Source organism: Megascapheus bottae, chromosome 10 (assembly GCF_031878675.1).
Source record: "Megascapheus bottae isolate mThoBot1 chromosome 10, mThoBot2.hap1, whole genome shotgun sequence".
NCBI classification, from domain to species: Eukaryota; Metazoa; Chordata; class Mammalia; order Rodentia; family Geomyidae; genus Megascapheus; species Megascapheus bottae.
This window is the reverse complement of record NC_143518.1, coordinates 40,219,087-40,231,173: the sequence shown is the minus strand read 5'-3', so window position 1 is coordinate 40,231,173 and position 12,087 is coordinate 40,219,087. Positions and strand designations below refer to the sequence as shown.

Below are 12,087 nucleotides of genomic sequence, written 5' to 3'. Positions count from 1 at the left end.
AGGTGGAAGGTATCAAGTCTCATGCCCAGCTAACTGTTTGAGATAGGGGTCTTGCTAGCCTTTTCCCTGGGCTGGCCTTGAACTGTGATGCTTGTGATCTTAGTCTCCTGAGTAGCTAGGATTACAGGCATGAGATATCACACCCTGCTCCAGACCCAGGAAAGCTGATGGTGTAGTTACAGTATGAAAGAAAATAAGCAGAACCTTTGGGGACTTGGTGCTGAGGAAATGTGAAGGCTGTCTGTTGGATAACTTCCTGTTATTCTGGGAGGCTGGACATTCTAGTTTTGCTCAGATCTTCCACTGATTTGACAAAGTCCATCCACAGTACAGAAAGTAAGTCCCACCACAACACAGACAGCTTCTCCTCCTATTCTAAGGTCACTCATTTAAATACTAACCACATCTAAAACCATTCTCCATGTTGACACCCAACATTCACCATCATAATCATCGGCTCTGGTCCCTTGGGTTTGTGCTGAATCTTTTTGTTACACTTCACCAGTGACTGACTGCAGCACTCTCGGGCATGAACCGTCCTCTGCAATTTGGCTCGTAGCAGGCCTTGGGCTTTCCTAGCAAAGTACTGGCCTCTAAGAACTGTGAATTCAAGAGCATAGCATATTGTTATAGTATTGTTAGCTTCAGGCTTGAGAAAGCAGCCTCAGAAATTACCCCAAGTGATGGTAATGACAATTTCATATCAGGGCAAGAACTACCAGTGTTTGCCACTTAACCACCAGTCCAGTGGTTTTGTTTACTTTCGGCTGAGGAACCACAAATCCCACAAGTGGAATGGGCTTCCTAGTCCCTCAAGAGAGTCTGGTTGTTCTTGCTCAGGCTCCTTGGAGCCACTCATTTATAAGGAGGTTTATTTGCAAATTAATTTATTAAGGCTGTGCTTCTGAGGAAAATTAATGAACAACTGGGAGAAGCAGGATACAACAGAAGAAAAAAACCTCAGTCTCCCACTGAAGAGAAGCTGGAATGGATAATAAAGCCTCAAAGTTGAACTGATATGAAACCAGCGAGCTGGGTCCTCATATGCCCAAGCCAATTAGTTATTGACTAACAAACACATCAGGAAGACTTGAAATCCCAGGAATTCAGACTTTCAGCTTGTGTAGATTCCAGTGCCCAGGGGCATCCAAATTAAGGAGCATGGCAAACAGGAACAAGCAGAAGCAAAACCATACCCAAGGCTAAATGTATGTGACAGCACCTCAGGTTGAATAAGTACATGGTCAGCGGAAATCCTATTTGACAAACAATATAATTTCTTCCACAGAAAATCACAAGCAAATGAATAGACAAAGCACCTGTGGATTAAAGTAAATGTAAATAAGAGACAGGTAGATGTATTAACAGTAATGATGAAATCCCCTTATTCTGATGCTAGTTCAAATAGGTTCATAGAGAAGTGATGATGATTGAGATTTGAGTGATTGATTGAATGATTGGAAATTTCATAGCAAAGCAAGATGACAGATGAGTAATTCCCTCATGACAGTCTCCCTCCAGGCACACTATTATTCAATGAACAATGTAACTTTATGAGACTCAAGGAAGTCAAATGAAAGGGCTAATAAAAATATATACGTAGGAGGAAAAAGAATGAGAAAAGATTAGAGAAGACAAAAAGAAGCAAGTAGTTTCTGTGATTCCTTCCCTCAACTACAAGGCACCCATCATGGAGAGGAGACACCTTTCACTCCAGGGAGGGGAAAATAATAAGCCCCATCCTTAGATTAGAATCTAATTGGAGAAACCCAAGGCTAAGCAGTTAAACTGCTGAAACTGCATTAGCCAGTTAACTAAGGCACGGCTGCTACCCCTTCCCTACCAAGCTTGGGTGCCAAAAAGGAGAAGAGTCTATCTCCTGGTGATCAGGACATGAAAGCTACTACTTTACCTTAGAATCCATCATTGGAACCATCATAGTGAGACCCAGTATCAGGCATAAAATACAGGCCTCTATAGTCAGGCCAAGATTCACAATGGGAGCCCTGAAGTCAACTCTGGCATCTGGTGTGACAGACCCAAGTTTGGCCTGCATCATTATCATTAACCATGAGTGAGGTATTTTGTCCCCTGTAGCTATGAAACTCAGGTGACATCCAGCCCATCGTGAGCATTGGCTGTGGAAGCATTTATCTCCACAATCAATCCTCCAACCCTAAGCAGCAGAGTTGTTTCTACACCAGGGTCACTGGTAGAGCCTGGAGGCCCATACTAGGCAGATACCTAGACCCCTGTGAGATGAGTTCATGCTCAGTTTGCATGACTATCAGTTGCAGAGCAGGTCCTTGACCATGCTTGAGATTGCTCAGATCCCTGTGGCTTTGAGACTCAGACCTGACGCAGCTTTGCATCAGCCTTGAGAACAAGGAACTGGCTTCCCAATAATCACCCTGACATTAGGAAACTTAACATGGAGCATGATTTCCTTTGATGAGAACAGAACAAGATAACAAGCAAAGGCCTTTGCTCTGACACTCAGTGCCACATTGGTGGAACCTAACCCTGCAGGTTACCTTGCAGGCTACTGCACTTCTTTTCCTGTCAGATTCACTAGTGACTGACTGCAGCACTCTTAGGCAAGAGCCTCCCTCAGCATTCAGTGGCTCAAAGCAGGCCTTGGGCTCTCCTAGAAAAGTGCTAGTCTCTTAAAACTGTGTGGCTCTAGAGCGCAACACAGCATTATGGTTTTGCTAACTGCAGGCTCGAGAAAGAAGCCTCTAGCTAGTTCATCCAAGTTGATCTGTCAATAGCCAGAGAGAACCTTACAGTATCTCATCTCAGGATAACGATTGTAAATGAGTCATCGGCACCTACCCTGATTTCAAGAAGAGGCTTGTGGGGACAGAAAGCTCTGTCTCAGTTCTCTCTCATATCATATCGAACAGTACATCAACTTCAAGTCTGAGTCTATCCTGGGCTTTTATCACCAGTTATTACTGAAACACCTGTCACACATCAAAAGAAGACTTGCAGCACACCTGGAGCCAGGGGATGTCCAGTGCCTATGGAGGCAAACACAAACAAATCCATATTACAGAACTGAAATTAACACCTAATTCCCAAATGTGTAGAGGATATCACACATAATCCTCATAAGGAAAGAAATAAATGTTCATTGCAGTTTTGCAATTCAAGGGTTTCTTTTTGATTCCTTTTAAACTGCTTCCCATCTGGAATTCTATCAGAATATCAGACTTCTTCTGTATTCTCAAGTTTTATACTCTATCAAAAAATGTGCTCATACTTATTACCATCTGGTCAGCTCTTGATTTTCTTATTCTTTATGCAGTGCCAGAGACCAAACCCAGGGCCTCAGTCAACTCTCCTCTACCACTGAACCAACTCTGGTCAGTTCCTACAATTTACTTTTACTATTAGGAATTTTTTTTTAAATTTTGAATTATAATTTACCTTATATTTGTAATTTTTAATATTCAAGTGTTTTTAAACAAGGGATCCCCAAATTTCTTGATATTTAATGACATGTAACATGATCTCCATGTTGCAAGAGTATTTATCATAGTCTGCACAATTCAGATCTGTGCCTATATTTCAAGAGAAATATGTTTCCTGTGTCTATTGTCATTACACTATAGATAATACCCTATGTCCATTTTATTTGGCCAGTCTTCTGTTGGTAGGTTGCCACAATTTTATATTAGAAGGCACACTGAGGTTTATTCCTCATTTTTATTTTGAGTATTGTTCAGTGTGGTCCGGAGAAATGCTCACAGGGAGTATTCTGTCTCCTCGGGCTTCTCTCTGGAGTTACGCTATTGCCCAACACCTTGTCCATAGTAAGAAGCGTGTAATCAGGAACCACAGGATATTGCCCAGAACTGGATGAAATCACCATGAAAGGATCGGTTGTAATCTCCTACCTCACAGGCAATGCCTGCAAATGCCACATTTCTCTTTGCCATAAACCCACAGCTTGTGGTGACCAGAATAGCATGGGATAGGACAAAAGCAATACTGACATTGGTTGTCATTTCTTTTTTTCCTATTTTTTTATTTTATTGTTAGGGTGATGAGCAGAGGGGTTACAGTTACATTATCAGGTAGTGGGTACATTACTTCTTGAATACTGTAAAAATATTGAAAGCTTCACAAATTTGCATGCCATCCTTGTGCGGGGGCCATCATGTTAATCTTCTCTGTATCGTTCCAATTTTAGTATATGTGTTGCCTAAGCGAGGACTTGGTTGCCTGTTTCTTTTTTTTTCCAAGCTCTATGTCCATCCGAATTTATACACAGGCAACTCCTATACAAGTGCAAGCATGAGTTTCACATATTACATAATACAGCCTCAGAGAGTGTATTCCATTTATTTATTGTAACTGAAAGGAGGGAAAGTCCCACCTGTATAAAAGTGTATAAGGTGTTTAGTATTATCTCTTCAAAGGAAAAATGTATTATATAATATAGCATAAAGTTCACCATATCATGGGGGTTTGTATAACTGTAGATTGCATTCTCTGCAGAAATAGTTCTATGTGTGTCACTCCTGTATTTTTGAGAAAGCACAGTTGTGAGTTTTCACATATATTGCTTTGGCTTTTGATGTGTATTTTTAACCCAAGGTGACTGCAGTTTGCACATTTTTGGCTCACTGAATCTTACAAATATAAAATAATAAAGGATAGGGGCCGGGAGTTTGGCCTAGTGGTTAAAGTGCTTGCCTAGCATGCATGAAGACCCGGGTTCGATTCCTCGGTACCACATACATAGAAAAAAGCCGGAAGTGGTGCTGAGGCTCAAGTGGTAGAGCTCTAGCCTTGAGAAAGTCCAAGGACAGTGCTCAGGCCCTGAGCTCAAGCCCAGGACTGGCAAATAATAATAATAATAATAATAATAATAATAATAATAATAATAATAACAATAATAATAATAAAGGATACACAAAAGGTAATAGGAAATCCTGGCATATTTTAATAGACTAATTAGCCAAAGTAAACTATGTCTTTTCAAAAATAAGGACACCTTCACAAGAAGACTAGAATAATTAACTTTTGACTTATGAAATTTGGGACTTTATTTCATTTTAATGTAAAGGTGATGTACAGAGGGGTGATAGTTACATAAATTAGGTAATGAGCACAAAATTTGGGGATTTTACAGATACAAATGAATGAGAGTATAATTTTCACAAATAGGTTTTTTTGTTTTTGTTTTTTTTAATAGTGGGTGGCCACTAGTGGTAAAGATTAGCAAAAGATCATTCAAACTCCTTGTCCAACTCTCCAAAGTTTCTTTTGTGATCCTTGCTACCCTCTAGTGTCCTGATGTAGAATTGCAGGACTGAAATAAAATGTCTACTCAGTCTTTTAACACAACGCTTGATTATCTAGGTGTGTGTGAGAAACTTCCAAGGGCAGGGTGATACATAGGTCTCTTGAAGATTCATAATAATTGGAAGTAAAGATAAATGCACAAATGACTCTCTTAACAATAACTTTTTGCCATTATTGAGCATTGGCCATTAGTTACATTGTCACAAGCTTTCTATACCATATGATCGTATGATCTTCCTAGTGTAACAGTCCTGTAAAGTATAAGAATTATCCTCATTTGAGGGACCTGGAGTTTGGCCTAGTGGTAGAGTGCTTGCTTAGCATGCACGAAGACCCAGGTTCGATTCCTCGGTACCACATACATAGCAAAAAGCCAGAAATGGTGCTGTGGCTCAAGTGGTAGAGCTCTAGCCTTGAGAAAACCCAAGGACAGTGCTCAGGCCCTGAGCTCAAGCTCAGGACTGGCAAAAAAAGAATTATCCTCATTTGAGGTTCAGAGGAGACAAGTCAAGCTCAAGATCACTCAGTAAGCCACTGGGTTTTTAGCTCAGGGGTATCTGTGGCCATATATTATGTCATAGTAAATGCTTTGAGGTCTCAAGAGCTTGGAAATCCAATAGAGCGCAGTTGCTCTCCAAGAGTCTTCCTCAAGAAGATGACATATGTGTGTGGGCTTGGAAGAGAGGCATCCATGACTAGATACCAGGAGATGCATGCCAGAGAGAACCATCTGAGCAAACACCTACATGTGGACAATCTGGCATGGCCAGAATAGGTATCTTCATGTAGCTGAGAGAGTAGAGATATGCAAGGCTGAGAGAGATAAAATGAGAATGCCTTAATACCACATGGACCCAAAGTGCTATTCTGGACATCTCCTATGAGGGCTGAGGAGCTGATAATGAAATGAGGTGTATTTTGGGGTTCCTATGGGAAGACAGAATGTTATAGCTATAGAATTCTCACAGTATCACAGTAAAGCCTCCGCATGCACAGAAACATTGAGGGGAGAAAGGATGAAGGTAAAATTAGGAAGCACAGTGGAGCAGATCCCAGGGTAAGATTCTTCAAGGGAGATGGGAATTGATTCCTGCAGGAAAAAGCCACTTGGCCTCTAACGCCCTCTCTTGTGTACCTCACATGGGAGTTTAAGGTCAAATGGGTTCAAATGGCCAAAAGCCATTGCTATAGAAAAGCCACAATGTAAAACAACCTGCCTCTGATATCAGTCAGGAAGTTAATCATTCCGGTCCCACAAAATATTGTTTTCTTGCCAGGTACTGGTGGCTCACAGGTGTAATCCTACCTATTTAGGAGGCTGAGATCAGAGGATTGCAGTTGGAAGCCAGCCTAGGCAAAAATATCCCCATGAGACTCTTATCTCCAATTAAGAAGTGGAGCTGTAGCTCAAGAGGTAGAGTGATAGCCTTGAGCCAAAGAGGCTCAGGGACAGTGCCCAGGCTCGGAGTTCAAGCCCCACAAGCAAAAACAACAACAACAACAAAAAATAGTTTTCTTTCTGTCTAAATTTCAGGTACATTTGTAGAATTAAAATATGTATACCATTTCCTTCATTAGGCTCTGGTAAGAATCAGTGTGGAAGATGGTGAGGAGTTTGGCCCTTGCCTCAATTCAACTCAAAGTCTAAAAACAGTCAAAGTGACTTTTCTTCAGGAAAGTCCAGGTCCAGTCGCAGCCAGCTCAGACTTCCCACAGCCCCACCACCTGGGGCACTGGTTCCTCCAGGCATTCTGACAGTGATGCTCACTGAGCCCTCTGCCTTGTTGTTCCATGGCGCTATCTAGGAATCTATGCAGACACCCTTCCTCTCACTCAGGCCCAGGCACCATCTACTCAGATGGACCTTCCTCTTAGCCTAATTAAGCATTGTCACTTTGTGGATTCTCCATAGCACTCATTCTTCGTCGGGAATTGGATTGCTTGCTTATTTTGTTCTTTTTTGTTTTATTTTAGGTACTGGAAATGTTTTGATTTGCATTTCTTTTATGACCAGAGATGTTGCTCATTGCTTCATGTGTCTATAGTCCATTTTTTTTCTTCTTCAGAGAAGATTCTCTTTAAGTCTTTGGCCCATCTTTTAATGGGATGGTTGTTACTTTGGAGATTAGTTTTGGATTGATTCAATTTTTTGAGCTGTTGATATATTTTAGATATGAGACCTTTGTCTGTTGCATGGTTGGTGAAGATCTTCTCCCACTCTGTAGGCTTCCTAATTAGTTTACTAGCTATATCCTTTGCCATACAAAAGCTCTGCAGTTTAATGCAGTCCCACTTATCCAGCCTTTCTCTGATTTGTTGTGATTCTTGGTCCTTATTAAGAAAGTTTCGACCTGTGCCAGGGAGGTCTAGTGTATCTCCTATTCCTTCTTGTAAAGTTTTCAGTGTGTCAGCTTTTACCTCCAGGTCTTTGATCCATTTGGAATTAATTCTAGTACAGGGAGACAAAGAAGGATCCAACTTTAGTTTTCTGCATATGCTTAACCAGTTCTGCCAGCACCACTTGTTGAAGAGGCTAAGATTCCACCTCACTCTAGTTAGAATGGCCAGAATCAAGAAAACTAATAACAACAGATGCTGGAGGGGATGTGGCCACGAGGGATCACTACTACACTGTTGGTGGGAGTGCAAATTCGTTCAGCCACTATGGAAAGCAGTATGGCAGTTCCTCAAAAGACTAAACATAGAGCTCCCCTATGACCCAGCAATTCCACTACTTGGCATTTACCCAATCATCCAGAAACAAGGACATACTAAATCCACCAGCACAACAATGTTCATTGCAGCACTATTTACCATAACAAAGATATGGAACCAACCCAGATGTCCCTCAGTTGATGAGTGGATCAACAAGATATGGTATTTGTATACAATGGAATTCTATGCTGCTGTCAGAAAGAATGACATTGCCCCATTTGTTAGGAAATGGGAAGAATAGAAAAAATCATATTAAGTGAAGTAAGCCAGACTCAAAGGAACTTAGGCTCAATGGTTTCCCTCATTTGTCATAATCAGTAGAAACCTTGGGCTCTACTAGCAGAGATCTGCAATAGAGCAAAACCTTGATACAAAAGGCCATATAGTATGATGCTAAATGAAAGGATCTCTAGGATATAGAAACATAAGCCATATAATGAATGATTGTTGTTCTTAAGGTACTATGTTAATTCTTATCTCTTTTGCTGTCCCTTGTTTATCTCATATTGTTACAGTATCTCACTTTGTTACCTGATATATTGGATATATTTGTATTTGGTTATTTGAAATTGGATAAGGAACAGGGGAAAACAAGATGAGGGGTGGGGGTGGGAGGGAGGGAAATGGGGACCAAGACATGTAAAAGGGTATCAATGTATGGGAATTAATGCACCATCTATCTGGTAAATATCATATAACTCTTCTATTAACTACAATAAAAATATATGAAAAAAAAACCTTAAGATTTTGGACATGCTAGGCAAGTGCTCTACTACTTGAGTCATGCCCTAGCCTTTTTGTTTTGTTTTGTTTTGTTTTTGAGCTAAGATCTCATTAACTTTATTGAGACTAGCCTCAAATTTCCTGCCTCTGCCTTCTTAGTTGGGATTACAGGAATGTACCACCACACCCAGCAACTTATTTATTTCTTAATTGTGTATGTTATGTCATCTGTCTTTCTCCACGGAGTATATGCTCCACTGAGTGTGAGCCTTCCACATATTTTGTTTTCTATGTTTCCAGGAAGAGGCCAGTGTGAAGCAGTCCCATTTGTGTATTTTAACATTTGTTGTGTACTTTTAGGGCTATAGCTGAGAAACCATTGCCAAGATGAATACAACAATTTTTTTCTGTAAATTTTCCTGTAATGATTTTATGCTTTCAGATCTTACATGTAAATCTATTTTATCTATATAAATGGATTTTTGCTTTTAGTGTAAGGGACCAATTTGAGCCTCATGAACTTCCCTGCCATGGCTGGCTTTGAACTGTGATCCTCCAATTTCTACCTCTTCAGTAGCTAAGATTACAAGTGTGAGCGACCAGTGCCCAGTGTGCCCTCCATGTGCAACTGAATACTCAATATTCCCCACACCATTCACTGAACATATTATTCTCCCCTCTTATGCAAATGAGACACTTTGGTTGAAGATCAAATGATCATATTTGTTCCACTAGTTTGTAAATCTGTTATTTTTTTTTGTCAATGACACACTTTCAATTACTATAGATTTCTAGTGTATTTCGGAGGAGGAAGCATGATACCCTGACTTTATTCTCTCTTGGGATTGCTTTGGCTGCTTGGAATCTTTTGTTGCTGCATAGAAGTCAGAATGGTATTTTTTTTCTTATTTAATAAAAGCAATACCATTGGGATTTTGATGGGGATCGCATACCTTTCGACATAATGGAGATCATGTTAAGCAATATTAAGTTATATAACACATAAATATGAAGTTCTTTCCATTTATTTGGGTCTTCTTCAATTTTTTTCATCAGATTAAACCACTTCCTGAGCACCAAGCAAAAGAATGAACTGAGAAAAGAAAACCTACAGAAAGAGAAAAATATTTGTAAATGATACATCTAATAAAGGACTATTAGCCAGAATATATAACATAACTCAAGAAAAACAACAACAATAATAATAACAATAATCTAGTCCAAAACTGATCAAAGGAGTTGAGTAGACGTTTCTTCAAAAAAGTCATACAGAATTATAAAAGTATATTTATTTAAAATACAGTCACACTATAGATAACATGTGTATGAAAACATGTCCCCATACCACTCATCATTAGGAAACAAAACCAAAACCATACAAAATAAAAACTGTGAGCCAGCTGGTTGTCAGTAGCTCACGCCTATAATCCTAGCTATCCAGGAGGCTGAGATCTGAAGATCACAGTTCAAACCCAGCCCAGGCACTAAAGTCCGTGAGACTCATCTCCAGTTAACCACCACAAAACTGGAATTGGTGCTGTGGCTCAAGTGGTAGAGAAATAGACTTGAGCTGAAGAGCTCAGGGACAATGCCCAGAGTTCAAGTTCCATAACTAACAAAAAACAACAAAAGAAAAAACCTGTGAGCCAGAATGTGGGCAAACAGAGATGTTTGCACAGTTATTTGTGGGAGTATAAAATAATGTCACACAATGGAAAACAATATGAGTATTACTCAACATAATTAAAAATATGGCCAGGTATTGTGGCTCACGCTTGTAATCCTAGCTATTCAGGAGGCTGTGGTCTGAGGATCACAGTTCAAAGCCAGCCCAGGTACTAATGTCTATAAGACTCTTATCTCCAATTAACCACTAGAAAATGAAAAGTAAAGTTATGGCTCAATGGGTAGGGCAGTAGCCTTGGAGCTGAAGAGCTCAGGAACAGCGCCCAGGCCCAGAGTTCAAGTCCCATGACCACCCAAAAAAAAATGTAATCCAGAAATCCCACTTTGGAACCTATAACCACTATAGTGAAAATCAGAATCTGAAGGTGCTATTTTTCATGATCACTGCAGCATTACAGTAGCCAAACATAGTGAAATGACCTAAACATACCTATCAACTGATTCTGAAATGTTTTCTACATCCAATGAAAGATTATTTACGCTGTGAAAAGAAGTAACTGTTATTAATACTGCAATCAACATGAATCTGGAGGATATCATGCAAAGTGAAGCGAGGTTCACTTTCATGAAGTATCTGAAACAGTCAAACTCATAAAGGCAACAGAAACAGAGAAGAATGATTGCCATACAGGTAGGAGAACAGGGAGCTGATGATCAACAAACAGAAAGAAAGCTTCAGTTATTCAAGAGGAATGAGTGCTGGGGATCTGCTATTCAACACTGTGCCCACAGTTAACAATCGTGCACTGTAAACTTCAAAGCAGTTGATAGAGTAGCGCTTATGGTGACCGTTCTTACTACAGCAAGGAAAAACGTGGGGTTAGAGGTGTGGCTAGTTGGTACACAGCTAGAAAATGAGCAAAAGCATCAGGTAACAAAATGCAATGCTGCCTGTAAACCAAGTGTTCTGTGGTGTGTGTGGCATATGCCTCATCTTTCTCTATCTGATCAGCCTCACAAAGACTCACAGCTTCTGGGCACTACCTATAGAAAGCCAGTTTTCAGCCTCTTCAGGACCTTAGATGATGGCATGTTTGTCTAAGGAGTGGAGGGATGGAGGGCAAAGAGCATGGAGAGGTTTTTCTGAACAGAACTCTGCATGATGCTGTCTCTGAAACCAGAAGACATTTAGGGGAAAGGAAAGAGGGGTCCCCAATTCATAACAACTGCAGGGAGCAAACAACACTGGGGAGGCTTTGACTCTTCTAGAAAACATTTGGTAATATCACCTGGCTACTTTATGTCATAACACTACTAAAGAAATTATTATATATTAGTGAAATTATTTAGTTTGTTTCCTGTTCTAGAAGGGGAAAAATTCTCATGACTTATTTATATCAGAACTGTCACAGTGCATAGTTCATTATCCAAGAACAGGAGCGCTCACTAAATATGGAGTGAAAATGTTTCAGAGGCACACTTGACTGCATCCTGTGTCTAGACGACTCCTTTCCCCTGGTCCTCCAGTTGACATGGCATTCAAACAGCCACACCGTGTGGTTGGCATCTAAGATCACACTCGGCAGAGACCTAAGGACTGTGAGGACAAGGTCCGAAGTCATCACACAACCAAAGGAGGAGCCCAGATGGATAAATCTGGAACTTGACTCATGAAGATACCATTCTATTTATATTGGTCCTTAGACA

The 12,087-nt window shown here is 40.3% G+C and overlaps 1 non-coding gene across 1 annotated transcript; it reads right to left on the bottom strand.

Moving 5' to 3' along the window:
• Positions 1–4,112: 4,112 nt before the first annotated feature.
• On the bottom strand, positions 4,113–4,222 carry LOC150058234 (U6 spliceosomal RNA). The gene has a single exon (XR_016536943.1). It is a non-coding gene; the product is annotated as a U6 spliceosomal RNA (small nuclear RNA).
• Between the last annotated feature and the right edge of the window lie 7,865 nt (positions 4,223–12,087).